The sequence below is a fragment of the Rattus norvegicus genome, chromosome 19, assembly GCF_021556685.1.
Source record: "Rattus norvegicus strain SHRSP/BbbUtx chromosome 19, alternate assembly SHRSP_T2T, whole genome shotgun sequence".
NCBI classification, from domain to species: Eukaryota; Metazoa; Chordata; class Mammalia; order Rodentia; family Muridae; genus Rattus; species Rattus norvegicus.
The window spans coordinates 14956857-14973162 of record NC_141552.1 but is presented as its reverse complement, the minus strand read 5'-3'; the positions used below and the strand labels follow the sequence as shown (position 1 = coordinate 14973162).

The 16306-nt window shown below is 40.4% G+C and overlaps 2 protein-coding genes across 5 annotated transcripts in view; one reads left to right on the top strand and one right to left on the bottom strand.

The window, feature by feature from the left end:
* The window catches only part of LOC147998836 (uncharacterized), a 924038-nt gene that overhangs the window by 799690 nt on the left and 108042 nt on the right, over nt 1-16306 (top strand). The gene's annotated exons all lie outside the window — the stretch shown is intronic.
* Nucleotides 1-16306, bottom strand: part of LOC147998838 (disks large homolog 5-like) — a 260765-nt gene that overhangs the window by 204307 nt on the left and 40152 nt on the right. Inside the window, exons 1-3 of one of the 2 annotated variants that reach the window (XM_087595543.1) lie at nt 16228-16268; nt 15679-15746; nt 8484-8550 (exon numbers count right to left, since the gene is read on the bottom strand). The gene's annotated coding sequence lies outside the window, so the exon portion shown is untranslated. Of the gene's footprint in view, nt 1-8483; nt 8551-15678; nt 15747-16227; nt 16269-16306 lie in introns of those variants that run through there. The other variant, XM_087595542.1, reaches the window with a different exon arrangement.

The window sequence follows — 16306 nt, the reverse complement described above, 5'->3', positions numbered from 1 at the left end:
AACGTTCCAGCCCAATCAGGGACATAAACAGCTTCTTAAAAACAAGAAGCAGGAAAGCTCAGTGGGGAGGAAGGGTGCCATGGAAAATCCCAGCCTCAAATCAGGGGCTAAGAGCAGCTGTCAAAGGTGTAAACAATTTCTTGCTATAGCAGGCTGAAAGGCTCAGCAGGGGGGAGGGAAACACCAAAGTTGGGCCCAACAGGAGCCTTCACTGGTGGCTCTAATGTTTCACTTTCCTATGCCAACTGGCCTCCACAATGTTTCTAGCACCATAATGATTTCAAGTCTTCCTCCTAAGGAATTTTGTGGCAACCGTTGAATGCTAAGCACAAGGCTTCATGAGTGTTCCCCTAACACACACCCATGTTGCAACCTTCCATGCAGGCTATTTCTTGATGTGATTTCAAGCACCTGTACATAATAAGACAGGAGAACATTTTGACTGCATATTCAAACTGGTATTATTTCTCAGGAATTTTTAATGGCTAATATTGGTGAAGAAGGATAATTTGAGTTAGGATGAGACATTTTTGGGCAGGATTTGGAAGGAAACATTCATTTAGATGCATAGGAATTACTAAGGTTTTTATAATCAAGCCTTGAGGAAAATTTGGCTTTGGAAGCAGGAGGTGCTCAGTGGCTCTGCCCCGGGAAAGTCTCCTGGAAAGGACACCTCAGCTTATGGTCAGTACAGGGAGAACATTAGCAGGGAGGCAAAGTCTGCTCCCCATGACATCTGCTGTCCCTTCTTGGACATTCTATTGTCTCCTAGAGAGTTCTTGGCGTCCTCTGCTATGTCACCAGTGTTGTAGTGACAACCAGTGCCCTAGTTTGTCTCAGTCCGAGTCTGGCAGATACATCCTAAGACATGTTTTCCAGTCTTAGAAGTGTTTTGGGAGGGGGGATGTCCATTGTGGAGAGACTAGGGTGAAGGAGTCTGACCTTTCATCTCAAAGAAATGATGGACAAAGAAAGTGGTTCTGGGAATGTGGAGTAAGTTCTGGGCAGTGTCTTTTGAGCTTTCTGTGGAGGCAGGGGGAGGGATGGTGGGGGTCCTGCAAGCTTAAGCTGACCTTTCTAGCAATTGGCCACAACAACTGGAGCATCTGCAAAGGAATTGAATTTCCATGAATATCACAATTCCTGAAAGTCATGGATTTCAGAACATTAATTTTCCCATCCCCAAAGAAAGGATATGGTAAGGCCAATGCTACTATTCTGTGAACTTCTGGCCTTTACTTTTAAAGTTGATTGGTGGCTTGTTTTTTGTTTGTTTATTTATTTATTTAGTTGGTAATATTATCTATTGCCAAAGTCAAACATCTGGGTTACATCATGGGACCCACATGACAGAAGGAGAGAAATGGCTCCTGAAAGTTGTTCGGTCATGTGCTGCGCACGCACACACACACACACTCACACACACACACAGACACTCACACTCATACACACACAAACTTTTATGCAATAGTAATTTTTTTTAGAGTCTGATATAATTGGTTTAATACAAAGACAGCCTGAGTGTAGTTACTATATAATTAAATAGTACTCATGCTCTCAGGCAAAGAGTTTTAAGTTTATAAGTACCTAATAAACTAGCATTGGGACTTATAAAGAACATTTAAATGTTCAGCAGAAATACAAAGAACAAATAATTTAATTTGTTAAAAGTGAAAGCTTATACAATTCTGAAGGTTTTTATACTGGTTTTATTATACATGTAATTATGAAAAGAAAACATACATACTTGATCAATGAAATGAGGAAGAGTGATTTAATGAACAGAAAAATGGATGGTACTTCAAAATTTCCATGATTACATATTATCTATTTAATTCCCTCCACAATAGCAAGAAACGGACATTATTATTTATGCGACATTACAGATACATAAACCGAGAAAATATTGTTTGGCCTGATTATCTGAGCTTTTTAAAGGTTTAGTTAGTTGACAGAGCTGTGGTTTAAAATTAGGGTCCATATTCTTCTGTTTTAAATGTGTGACACTTTTCTCTTTTTTTCTCCATCTTTATTAAATTGGGTATTTCTTATTTACATTTCAATTGTTATTACCTTTCTGGGTTTCCAGGCAAACATCCCCCTAACCCCTCCCCCTCCCCTTCTCTATTGGTGTCCCCTCCCCATCCTCCTCCCATTGCCACCCTCCCCCCAACAATCCCTTCACTGGGGGTTCAGTCTTGGCAGGACCAAGGGCTTCCCTTTTATTTCTAGTGGGTGTGCTCTCCCTGCTCCATGGGAAGTGGATGGGGGGAAGGCCCGGGCCTGAGCTGAGTTGGAACTGGGGTAGAAAGGCATAGGGTCTCCTAGGTGAGAATGCCAAACCACCACTGCTGCTGCAGCCACCATGGAGAAGCCCTTGTTCCTGCTGCAGGGAAGAGAGTCTTGTGCCCACAAGATGGCTGAAGGGGAGCTGAGAGTGGACAGCTTCATCACCCGCCTGCTGGAGGTATGAGGATATCGTCCGGGAAAAATTGTGCAGATGACTGAAGCAGAAGTCCGAGGGCTGTGTATCACGTCTCGTGAAATCTTTCTTAGCCAGCCAACAGCTGTGAACACAGGTTTCTTTTGGAGAGCAGGCCTGTGCAGGCCCAGAACCTAGGTGGGACAGTTCAAGCTACCCTTTTTCCATGGCCAATCTCAGATCATATTCAGAAAGTATTTCTTGGGCTAAAGAGATGGCTTAGTGGTTAAGAGCACTGACAGCTCCTCCAGAGGTCCTGAGTTCAAATCCCAGCAACCACATGGTGGCTCACAACCATCTGTAATGAGATATGATGCCTTCTTCTGGTGTGTCTGAAGACAGTCACGGTGTACTTGTATATATTAAATAAATAAATAAATCTTTAAAAAAAAAAGAGTATTACTTCCAGGTGAGGAATTTCCAATATATGGAATTGAACTAACTTACTGATGGTGGAAGTGACACAGAGAGTTAAAGTACAGAAGGAATAATCCAGAATGTCCACCAACAGTTGCCGTCACACCAGGACTTTTAAAAGCTCAGCTGCTAGAGAAGCAATGTAGTCTTTGGTTATTCTCAAGCTTAGGTCTTCTAGTCATTATAAGCTGACCATGACACAAAAAGAGTCATCTATATCAAAATAGAGAATAGTAACTAGATTCACAACACACTATCACATTACTACTGTATTTGAGGTTCTCAGTTAATATCTAAGAACCTGGAAGAGGCCTGGGTCTTGCTACACATACTTATAATTTATGTCCCCATTGTCAGCTGAGATTCTTCATGCAGCCTGGGGTCAAGGAGGTCATCCCACAAAGCACAAAACACCCATCTCAGATAAACATGTATGGTTTATTGAACCCAAAACATCCATGAATTTCAGGACACAATTAAATGTTGAAACCTAAGGATAATAGATAGAGAAGAGAATTAAGATTTCTAGTTCATAGATCCAGTAAACACCTTCAACAAATCATAGCAGCAAACTTCCATAAGGTAAAGAAAGAAAAGGCCATAAAGGTACAACAAGCCTACAGAACATCAAACTAATTGTACCAGAAAAATTCCTCCATTCACATAATAATTAAAACGCTAAATGCACAGATCAAGAAAGAACATTAAAAGGGGTAAGGTATAAATATCTAGTAACAAATAAATTCAGACGTATCTGAATTACACCAGACTTCTCAACAGAGATTCTAAAAGTCAGAAAATCTTGGGCAGATGTTATGCAGACACAGGCTCCTATATCCAGCATAATCCTCAATCACCATAAAAGGAGGAACCAGGATATTTCATGACAAAACCAAATTTAAACAATTCTTTTCTGTAAGAAAGCACAACAGAGTCAAATAGGAGGAAAACTCCAAGACAATGAACTAAACTATACCCAAGAAAAACGAAGAAATTAATCTTCTCTCAATAATTTAAAAAAAGAGAAGCACACAAACATAATTTCACCTATAACCAGAAAAAGAAGAGAATGCAGCAATCATTGGCTTTAATATCTGAACAGATCTTCTTTCCCTAATCCCCAAGCTCCCAGGGGCCAAACTGCCAGCCAAAGTGTATGCAAGGATGCTCTATGGTTCAAGGTGAGGCCTGTAGCCCCACCAAAGGCAGATCCTAGAGGTGTGAGGTGGGAATGGATATGTGTGGGTGGGGGAGCACTGTCACATAGGCAAAGCTGAGCAGAAATGGGATGTAAATTTGATGAGGGGAGTCTTGAAAGCAGGACAACAGTTGAATGGAAATAAATAAAATAACCGATTAATAAAAAATAGCCAAAAATAAAATAACAAGTAAGAAGGTAAATGAAAATTAAAGCAAACCAAACAAACAAACAAACAAAAATCCCTGTGGTGGATGGGCCTAATGCTGCTTGTATTTTAATGCTAATTTGTAGAACTCAAGAATGGTTAACCCAAAATAACTACCCTGCTCCCAGTTAACTGTGATTATAAAGAAGCCAACAGCCAACAGCTGCACAGCAGAGAGATGGGGGAGGTGAGCTTTGAGGGCTTTGCTAGAGAGGATCATGAGGACAGAAGAAGGAAGAAGAAGCTGCCATAGAATAAAGGAAGAACGTGTGTGATGGAGAGGAGAGAGGAAGAGGACAGCAGCCATGGTTAAGGGAGAGGAGAGCCTGGTCCCAAGGGCTGTCCAAGTGGAACAAAGAGCAGCCAAGATGCTACACAGCCTGTAAGAGTTGAGCGTTATTGTTTGGAAAGTAGATCTGATACCATGGAGGGCAGGCAGCTGCCCAGCTACTGTGCTGACTAATGCACACTAAAAATAAATTTAACACAATATGAGTAACCAGTAAGACAGCTCTGTAGAGGATCCTAAAAGGAATACTTTAGTTTGAAGGGAAGAACAAAATACCAGAGAACACAGGGGATAAATTAATAAAACTAGGAAAGTTAATTAAAGAAGACTGTGAAAACCACAAAAACTAACAAAATGACAAAATTTAATACACAGGTTTAAATAATATTTACATATCACTAAACTCAATATCTAGGGTGGTGGGGCATGAATTCTGCCATGGTCTGAACTCAGAAAGGTGGGGTTGGGAGAAACATGTCTGGTTAAATAGTCCACCCACATTGTGTCAATGTGATTTAATCTAAGGACAAAGAAGTGGAGCATCTCTCACGGCTTTCTTCTAACCCCTTGAAAGGATCACTGGGGTGTGGCCTCAGTACTTCATACTTCTTGCTGGGTCAGCGAAACTCAGGGAAGCTTGAGATTGTCATAGCACAGTATTAGGCTAGATATACTGAGTAGATGATACTAAGTTGTTCAGATGGTGATATCCATTTGCATGTGTTCTTAATGTGGACCTAAGGAAAGAGAGATCAAGGTCTTAGAATAGAAGGAACATTCCCAGTCCTTTTCTACCATTCCAGACTGAAAGGCTGGTAGGGAGAAAGTGGTAAATAATAAAGAATTAATAGATGATGGTTTGAATGAAGGGTTGGTTTTTGTGCTGGTTTTAGACAGGGTCTCACGTATCCATGATGCCCTCTCCCTGGCTGGCCCGGTTCACTTTGAAGTCAGTGCTTCCACTTTCCAATAGACAGTCTTACAAGAGGGGCCTCCGAGGTCTCTGAGGACAGCATCAGCCATTGACAGTTGAGGTGTGCAACCCACAACTATAGTTTTAGCCACTTTGTTCCATGTCTACCAGCTATTTCAGATTGTTGCTGTCTATGCCTGACAATCAAGGACACAGAAAAATAACCTGATAGAGAGCAAGGACATGGTGATCACATCCTTGCCTCTGCTGTATGTTCTGGAGAGGTTTGTTAAAATTCCAATATTGCAAAAAGCTTTATATAGGGCCCATCACATTAAGGGTCACTATGCACTGTTTCATCTAAAATGGCCTAATCAGAACTGACCGCCAGACAACACTTCCTGCGAAGTTCCTATAAGAAGCTTAAGTTTTTTGTGTTTTTTCTTCTTCCTTCCTTCCTTCCTTCCTTCCTTCCTTCCTTCCTTCCTTCCTTCCTTCCTTTCTTTCTTTCTTTCCTTCTTTCTTTCTTTCTTTCGCTTTATAGGTTTAGAGGAATGTATTTTGGGCCACGGATCTGCCCCTAGTATCTTAGCTATGGATGTGATCAATCAGTGTTAGTGTATGCATTCAATAAAATGTCCATTTTTGACTAAGGTAGATGCTTCTGTGTTTTGTGGGGTGACCCATTGTCAATGTCTAGTGATTTGGGGCCCTGGGTATGGTCGCATACCCCCAGGACACAGGGGGTGCAGAGCAAAGGTATAAGAAACTGCACGCAGTTGCAAGCTTTATTAATCCTTATTAAGCTAAGAATATGCATTACTACAATTTTCATTGTGTCAAGATACCATAAAATTATTATTCCCAGGATACCAGGAACAATGAGGGAAGATTAAACAAAGAAAGACGAATAAACAAAAGCTTCTTCTAAAAATATTCATATAACAAATCACCTCTCTTATTATAATCAAAATATACTCACCATTACCAAGAGAGCGTTAGAACCACTTCCACAGAAACGGGACACAGGAGAACATAATTTAAGGCCAAGTGAGAAAAACATTTTCTTCTCCAGGGCGGCATTCCAGCCCCTACTTGAATCTGTCACCAGGCCTTTCTTGACCCTGCCTGGGAGCTGCATCTCTATGTCTTAACAATTCCTTCTTTTTTCTTTTGTTTTAAAGTAACACTTTACATAACATAGCTAAAGGTCCTTGTAGGGGTTTAGTCATGTAAAAATAAAGCAACATAATACATAATGTACATAAGATTATGGCAAAACTAGCTCCTCCCATGCTATGGAAAATCCTTTGAAGCCAAGCCTTGGGATCTAATCCTGTCAATTGATCAGCCAATAATTTCGCTATTTCCATAGGGGTAGTATCTTCTAGCTGTTTACCAAAAGACATTCGAACATCATATTTCAAGGCATTAATTACTTTTGAAGCACTTTCATTACCCTCTAAATAGGCTTGAATTAACTTCCAATCATGTTCTGTGTCATTATCCATATATTTACTAACAGAAAAGTAGTAGGATTTCATCATGATAAGCAATATAAACCCGATAACTGGCATTGGCCGCAGCAGAAGAAACCATGAGTAAAACACACATTGCTAAGAATAAGTGCTCAGCCGTAAAGGACTTTCCTGAAGGAGACAAAATTATTCCTTTCAGTGCTTAATCGCTTCACCTGACCCCACATAGGTAATAGGGTTGTCACTGCACGGATCCTTATCCATTGTTGTTTGTGGACACTAAGAGAAGCCAGGGCCTCAGTAATGGAGGACACCTCCTCATCTCCTGAGAACATCCATCAGGAGAAAATGTAGCTGGTTTAACTGGATTCCTTTGAGGGTAGGGAGCAGTTCTTATTATTCTGTGCTTGGATCCATCTCCCGGGTAACCATAATAGTCTCCCATCCTGTAATGAGACAAAACCCTCTCCCCTATATACAATGATGTCCCTTCCTGCCATTCAGCATCCCGGGCAATTTTTATCCATACTGTCTGTTCCATGCCTTCTGGGGGGAAGTTCAACAAAGTGTCTATCGGCTCTTGATATAACTTCACCTTGTGGTAAATTAAGAAAATTAATAACGTATAATATTTGTGCCATATAGCTCTGGGACTGGTCTGCAAACTCCATTCAGGTTGCATAAGGCCATCTCTTTTCCCCCTTCTTAATTTTATAATTTGTCATTTCAGGTTATGGTGAATTCTTTCAACAAAAGCTTGTCCTTGTGTATTGTGTTCTGTACCAGTAATATGTACAATATGATATCGTTGACAAAATTGTTTATATTGATAAGAAATATATGTTGGTCCATTATCAATTTAATTTTAGAAGGCAGTCCCATAACAGCAAAAGTTTCCAATAGATGCTGTATAACATGAGCAGTGCGTACTCCTGGCAATAGTGTAGCCCACACAAATTTTGAAAAATTATCTATGCTTACATCTATATGTGAAAGGCGACCAAACTCAGAAATATGGGTTATATCGATCTGACACGATGTATTAAGTTGCATCCTTCTGGGATTAATTTGAGATGGAATACATTTTATACGAGAAGACTGACACATAGGACAATTAGCAATAATTTGTTTGGCTTAAGAATAGGGAAGCTTATATTTAATATGTAAATATCCTGTATTGGCATGATTATGACTGTGTTCTTCTGGGGTAGCAAATGCCACTAATTGATCTACCATATGATTGACAAGTGTTAAAGATTCTGGAAATTTTGAATGTGATCTAGTATGTGTAATGAATATTCTAGAGTTTCATAATAACAATAGTCCTTTAATATGTGAGAATAACATTTAATATAGGCTTAGATGTAGAAACAACAGCAGTCGCAATGTTCTGTACTACTCCTACAACATAAGCAGACTCAGCTATAATATTTTTACATCATGAGTAAAATCCTGGAATACATTAATTACCGCTAATAATTCATTTTGTTGTACTGACCCAAAAGAAGATTCTTGTCCCCAAAATTAATCTTTGGTCCAATAAGCCATCTTGGTCTTAGAGCCATCTGCAAACACAGTAAGGGCTGATGGTAATGGATCAACAGAAATTAGTGTATTTATCAAATTTTTTTTTGTTTTTTAAAGCAATCCCACAATTTACTATGGGGAGGATGAAATTCAATATTTCCAGTGTAAGAAATCATGGCTAATTGAAAAACCTCAGACATCTACATTAAATATTCCACTTTATCTTTGCTTAATGGGAAAACAAGAGCAGCACAATCATATCCCCACAGTGTATCAGGTCTTTGTATGCCTTGCTGAATAATTAAAGAAATTTGTTCCTCATAATTTGTTAATGTTTGGTTAAAGTTTTATTTAATATAAACCCACTCTAAAGGCAACTCATCCTGAGCGAAAGTGCCTGTAGGATATTCAAGAGTATTTAAACATATAATTTAATAACTCTATCTGGATCAATACGTGCCAAATATGCATCTTTCCATTTTCAGAAAAGATACCCTTGCATGCCTTCATATAAGCATTAATATCCCCAGCCTCCTCTATAGGTAATAATGCTCTCCTGTACTCTTCATTAGCATTTTCAAAAGCAAGCATTTGCAGCAGTTGTCCTCCAGCTTCCTCTCCTACCACTGTTCTTTCCAATGTTAATTTTAATATACATAAAAACTTAAAATATGGTTCATAAAAAGCTACTACCTTTTTCTTTTTTTTTTTTTTTTCATTCACCAACATGGATTTATTTCTTTCTTTTTTTTTTTTTTTTTTTTTTTTATTAACTTGAGTATTTCTTATATACATTTCGAGTGTTATTCCCTTTCCCGGTTTCCGGGCAAACATCCCCTTCCCCCCTCCCCTTCCTTATGGGTGTTCCCCTCCCAACCCTCCCCCCATTGCCGCCCTCCCCCTAACAGTCTAGTTCACTGGGGGTTCAGTGTTAGCAGGACCCAGGGCTTCCCCTTCCACTGGTGCTCTTACTAGGATATTCATTGCTACCTATGGGGTCAGAGTCCAGGGTCAGTCCATGTATAGTCTTTAGGTAGTGGCTTAGTCCCTGGAAGCTCTGGTTGCTTGGCATTGTTGTACTTTTGGGGTCTCGAGCCCCTTCAAGCTCTTCCAGTTCTTTCTCTGATTCCTTCAATAGGGGACCTATTCTCAGTTCAGTGGTTTGCTGCTGGCATTCGCCTCTATATTTGCTGTATTCTGGCTGTGTCTCTCAGGAGCGATCTACATCTGGCTCCTGTCGGTCTGCACTTCTTTGCTTCATTCATCTTGTCTAATTGGGTGGCTGTATATGTATGGGCCACATGTGGGGCAGGCTCTGAATGGGTGTTCCTTCAGTCTCTGTTTTAATCTTTGCCTCTCCCTTCCCTGCCAAGGGTATTCTTTTTCCTCATTTAAAGAAGGAGTGAAAGCATTCACATTTTGATCATCCGTCTTGAGTTTCGTTTGTTCTAGGGATCTAGGGTAATTCAAGCATTTGGGCTAATAGCCACTTATCAATGAGTGCATACCATGTATGTCTTTCTGTGATTGGGTTAGCTCACTCAGGATGATATTTTCCAGTTCCAACCATTTGCCTACGAATTTCATAAACTCGTTGTTTTTGATAGCTGAGTAATATTCCATTGTGTAGATGTACCACATTTTCTGTATCCATTCCTCTGTTGAAGGGCATCTGGGTTCTTTCCAGCTTCTGGCTATTATAAATAAGGCTGCGATGAACATAGTGGAGCACGTGTCTCTTTTATATGTTGAGGCATCTTTTGGGTATATGCCCAAGAGAGGTATAGCTGGATCATCAGGCAGTTCAATGTCCAATTTTCTGAGGAACCTCCAGACTGATTTCCAGAATGGTTTTACCAGACTGCAATCCCACCAACAATGGAGGAGTGTTCCTCTTTCTCCACATCCTCGCCAGCATCTGCTGTCACCTGAGTTTTTGATCTTAGCCAATCGCACTGGTGTGAGGTGAAATCTCAGGGTTGTTTTGATTTGCATTTCCCTTATGACTAAAGATGTTGAACATTTCTTTAGGTGTTTCTCAGCCATTCGGCATTCCTCAGCTGTGAATTCTTTGTTTAGCTCTGAACCCCATTTTTTAATAGGGTTATTTGTTTCCCTGCGGTCTAACTTCTTGAGTTCTTTGTATATTTTGGAAATAAGGCCTCTATCTGTTGTAGGATTGGTAAAGATCTTTTCCCAATCTGTTGGTTGCCGTTTTGTCCTAACCACAGTGTCCTTTGCCTTACAGAAGCTTTGCAGTTTTATGAGATCCCATTTGTCGATTCTTGATCTTAGAGCATAAGCCATTGGTGTTTTGTTCAGGAATTTTTTTCCAGTGCCCATGTGTTCCAGATGCTTCCCTAGTTTTTCTTCTATTAGTTTGAGTGTGTCTGGTTTGATGTGGAGGTCCTTGATCCACTTGGACTTAAGCTTTGTACAGGGTGATAAGGATGGATCGATCTGCATTCTTCTACATGTTGCCCTCCAGTTGAACCAGCACCATTTGCTGAAAATACTATCTTTTTTCCATTGGATGGTTTTGGCTCCTTTGTCAAAAATCAAGTGACCATAGGTGTGTGGGTTCATTTCTGGGTCTTCAATTCTATTCCATTGGTCTATCTGTCTGTCTCTGTACCAATACCATGCAGTTTTTATCACTATTGCTCTGTAATACTGCTTGAGTTCAGGGATAGTGATTCCCCCTGAAGTCCTTTTATTGTTGAGGATAGCTTTAGCTATCCTGGGTTTTTTGTTATTCCAGATGAATTTGCAAATTGTTCTGTCTAACTCTTTGAAGAATTGGATTGGTATTTTGATGGGGATTGCATTGAATCTGTAGATTGCTTTTGGTAAAATGGCCATTTTTACCATATTAATCCTGCCAATCCATGAGCATGGGAGATCTTTCCATCTTCTGAGGTCTTCTTCAATTTCTTTCCTCAGTGTCTTGAAGTTCTTATTGTACAGATCTTTTACTTGCTTGGTTAAAGTCACACCGAGGTACTTTATATTATTTAGGTCTATTATGAAGGGTGTCGTTTCCCTAATTTCTTTCTCGGCTTGTTTCTCTTTTGTATAGAGGAAGGCAACTGATTTATTTGAGTTAATTTTATACCCAGCCACTTTGCTGAAGTTGTTTATCAGCTTTAGTAGTTCTCTGGTGGAACTTTTGGGATCACTTAAATATACTATCATGTCATCTGCAAATAGTGATATTTTGACCTCTTCTTTTCCGATCTGTATCCCTTTGATCTCCTTTTGTTGTCTGATTGCTCTGGCTAGAACTTCAAGAACTATATTGAATAAGTAGGGAGAGAGTGGGCAGCCTTGTCTAGTCCCTGATTTTAGTGGGATTGCTTCAAGTTTCTCTCCATTTAGTTTAATGTTAGCAACTGGTTTGCTGTATATGGCTTTTACTATGTTTAGGTATGGGCCTTGAATTCCTATTCTTTCCAGGACTTTTATCATGAAGGGGTGTTGAATTTTGTCAAATGCTTTCTCAGCATCTAATGAAATGATCATGTGGTTCTGTTCTTTCAGTTTGTTTATATAATGGATCACGTTGATGGTTTTCCGTATATTAAACCATCCCTGCATGCCTGGGATGAAGCCTACTTGATCATGGTGGATGATTGTTTTGATGTGCTCTTGAATTCGGTTTGCCAGAATTTTATTGAGTATTTTTGCGTCGATATTCATAAGGGAAATTGGTCTGAAGTTCTCTTTCTTTGTTGTGTCTTTGTGTGGTTTAGGTATAAGAGTAATTGTGGCTTCGTAGAAGGAATTCGGTAGGGCTCCATCTGTTTCAATTTTGTGGAATAGTTTGGATAATATTGGTATGAGGTCTTCTATGAAGGTTTGATAGAATTCTGCACTAAACCCGTCTGGACCTGGGCTCTTTTTGGTTGGGAGACCTTTAATGACTGCTTCTATTTCCTTAGGAGTTATGGGGTTGTTTAACTGGTTTATCTGTTCCTGATTTAACTTCGATACCTGGTATCTGTCTAGGAAATTGTCCATTTCCTGAAGATTTTCAAATTTTGTTGAATATAGGTTTTTATAGTAAGATCTGATGATTTTTTGAATTTCCTCCGAATCTGTAGTTATGTCTCCCTTTTCATTTCTGATTTTGTTAATTTGGACACACTCTCTGTGTCCTCTCGTTAGTCTGGCTAAGGGTTTATCTATCTTGTTGATTTTCTCAAAGAACCAACTTTTGGTTCTGTTGATTCTTTCTATGGTCCTTTTTGTTTCTACTTGGTTGATTTCAGCTCTGAGTTTGATTATTTCCTGCCTTCTACTCCTCCTGGGTGTATTTGCTTCTTTTTGTTCTAGAGCTTTTAGGTGTGCTGTCAAGCTGCTGACATATGCTCTTTCCTGTTTCTTTCTGCAGGCACTCAGTGCTATGAGTTTTCCTCTTAGCACAGCTTTCATTGTGTCCCATAAGTTTGAGTATGTTGTATCTTCATTTTCATTAAATTCTAAAAAGTTTTTAATTTCTTTCTTTATTTCTTCCTTGACCAGGTTATCATTGAGTAGAGCATTGTTCAATTTCCACGTATATGTGGGCATTCTTCCCTTATTGTTATTGAAGACCAGTTTTAGGCCGTGGTGGTCCGATAGCACGCATGGGATTATTTCTATCTTTCTGTACCTGTTGAGGCCCATTTTTTGACCAATTATATGGTCAATTTTGGAGAAAGTACCATGAGGAGCTGAGAAGAAGGTATATCCTTTTGCTTTAGGATAGAATGTTCTATAAATATCCGTTAAGTCCATTTGGCTCATGACTTCTCTTAGTCTGTCTACATCACTGTTTAATTTCTGTTTCCATGATCTGTCCATTGATGAGAGTGGGGTGTTGAAATCTCCCACTATTATTGTGTGAGGTGCAATGTGTGTTTTGAGCTTTAGTAAGGTTTCTTTTACATATGTAGGTGCCCTTGTATTTGGGGCATAGATATTTAGGATTGAGAGTTCATCTTGGTTGATTTTTCCTTTGATGAATATGAAGTGTCCTTCCTTATCTTTTTTGATGACTTTTAGTTGGAAATTGATTTTATTTGATATTAGAATAGCTACTCCAGCTTGCTTCTTCTGACCATTTGCTTGGAAAGTTGTTTTCCAGCCTTTCACTCTGAGGTAGTGTCTGTCTTTGTCTCTGAGGTGTGTTTCCTGTAGGCAGCAGAATGCAGGGTCCTCGTTGCGTATCCAGTTTGTTAATCTATGTCTTTTTATTGGGGAGTTGAGGCCATTGATATTGAGAGATATTAAGGAATAGTGATTATTGCTTCCCGTTATATTCATATTTGATGTGAGGTTATGTTTGTGTGCTTTCATTCTCTTTGTTTTGTTGCCAAGACGATTAGTTTCTTGCTTCTTCTAGGGTATAGCTTGCCTCCTTATGTTGGGCTTTACCATTTATTATCCTTTGTAGTGCTGGATTTGTAGAAAGATATTGTGTAAATTTGGTTTTGTCATGGAATATCTTGGTTTCTCCATCAATGTTAATTGAGAGTTTTGCTGGATACAGTAATCTGGGCTGGCATTTGTGTTCTCTTAGGGTCTGTATAACATCAGTCCAGGATCTTCTGGCCTTCATAGTTTCTGGCGAGAAGTCTGGTGCGATTCTGATAGGTCTCCCTTTATATGTTACTTGACCTTTTTCCCTTACTGCTTTTAATATTCTTTCTTTATTTTGTGCGTTTGGTGTTTTGACAATTATGTGACGGGAGGTGTTTCTTTTCTGGTCCAATCTATTTGGAGTTCTGTAGGCTTCCTGTATGTCTATGGGTATCTCTTTTTTTAGGTTAGGGAAGTTTTCTTCTATGATTTTGTTGAAGATATTTACTGGTCCTTTGAGCTGGGAGTCTTCACTCTCTTCTATACCTATTATCCTTAGGTTTGATCTTCTCATTGAGTCCTGGATTTCCTGTATGTTTTGGACCAGTAGCTTTTTCCGCTTTACATTATCTTTGACAGTTGAGTCAATGATTTCTATGGAATCTTCTGCTCCTGAGATTCTCTCTTCCATCTCTTGTATTCTGTTGGTGAAGCTTGTATCTACAGCTCCTTGTCTCTTCTTTTGGTTTTCTATATCCAGGGTTGTTTCCATGTGTTCTTTCTTGATTGCTTCTATTTCCATTTTTAATTCCTTCAACTGTTTGATTGTGTTTTCCTGGAATTCTTTCAGGGATTTTTGCGATTCCTCTCTGTAGGCTTTTACTTGTTTATTAATGTTTTCCTGTGCTTCCCTAAGTGTGTTCAGGTCTTTCCTGAAGTCCTCCAGCATCATGATCAAATATGATTTTGAAACTAGATCTTGCTTTTCTGGTGTGTTTGGATATTCCATGTTTGTTTTGGTGGGAGAATTGGGCTCCGATGATGGCATGTAGTCTTGGTTTCTGTTGCTTGGGTTCCTGCGCTTGCCTCTCGCCATCAGATTATCTCTAGTGTTACTTTGTTCTGCTATTTCTGACAGTGGCTAGACTGTCCTATAAGCCTGTGTGTCAGGAGTGCTGTATACCTGTTTTCCTCTCTTTCAGTCAGTTATGGGGACAGAGTGTTCTGCTTTCGGGCGTGTAGTTTTTCCTCTCTACAGGTCTTCAGCTGTTCCTGTGGGCCTGTGTCTTGAGTTCACCAGGCAGCTTTCTTGCAGCAGAAAATTTGGTCTTACCTGTGGTCCCGAGGCTCAGGTTCGCTCGTGGGGTGCTGCCCAGGGGCTCTCTGCAGCGGCAGCAACCAGGAAGACCTGTGCCGCCCCTTCCGGGAGCTTCAGTGCACCAGGGTTCCAGATGGTCTTTGGCTTTTTCCTCTGGTGTCCGAGATGTGTGTGCAGGGAGCAGTCTCTTCTGGTTTCCCAGGCCTGTCTGCCTCTCTGAAGGTTTAGCTCTCCCTCCCACGGGATTTGGGTGCAGAGAACTGTTTATCCGGTCTGTTTCCTTCAGGGTCCGGCGGTGTCTCCGGCAGGGGTCCTGCCGCTCCTGGGCCCTCCCCCACGGGAGCCCAGAGGCCTTATACAGTTTCCTCTTGGGCCAGGGATGTGGGCAGGGGTGAGCAGTGTTGGTGGTCTCTTCCGCTCTGCAGCCTCAGGAGTGCCCACCTGACCAGGCGGTTGGGTCTCTCTCTCACCGGGTCTGGGAGCAGAGAGCTGCTGCCGCTACTACCTTTTTCAACCAACCAGTATCATCCTTTATAATAAGTCGGTTGGGCCACACCTTGAATCGATGCTGGCCTAATTATAGGAAAAGAAAAAGCAGGTGAATTCGTCATTATCATCTTGTGAATCTAATGGTCAACATGCCATCCTCGGGAAACGACTTAGAAAAACCTGCTTCAGGCAGTGGTGCAGAGGGCAAAACTTTTACTTTCGTTTTGTCTTAATGAAGCTCTAGCTTCTTGTTCTGTATTCGTCATTACCCTGTCTGCATTCATGGCCTTGAACACAGTAAAAATTACAGCCCAAAGAGACCAGAAATTGGAATCTTTTTGCCCTGCCTGACAGCCTTTTTCTCCTTAACATTCACTTTGACCCAGATATCAGAATCCTTGGAACCCTCTTCAGGGAACCACGGAGTTTACTCTTGCTGTCTCTAAACACTTTTCTAAACCAGACTGATAGACATGAATTCCCTGCACTCTTAAAGATGCGTAAGCATAGCAAGATGAAGAGAAAATTTATCTTGTCCCATTTCCTTGTAATAAAATGTACTTACCTTATCTGACTGTCCAGACTTACCTTCAGGGACCCTGTTCCAGTGCCATAGGTCGACGTCTAGGGTGTTAGGAGCCCTG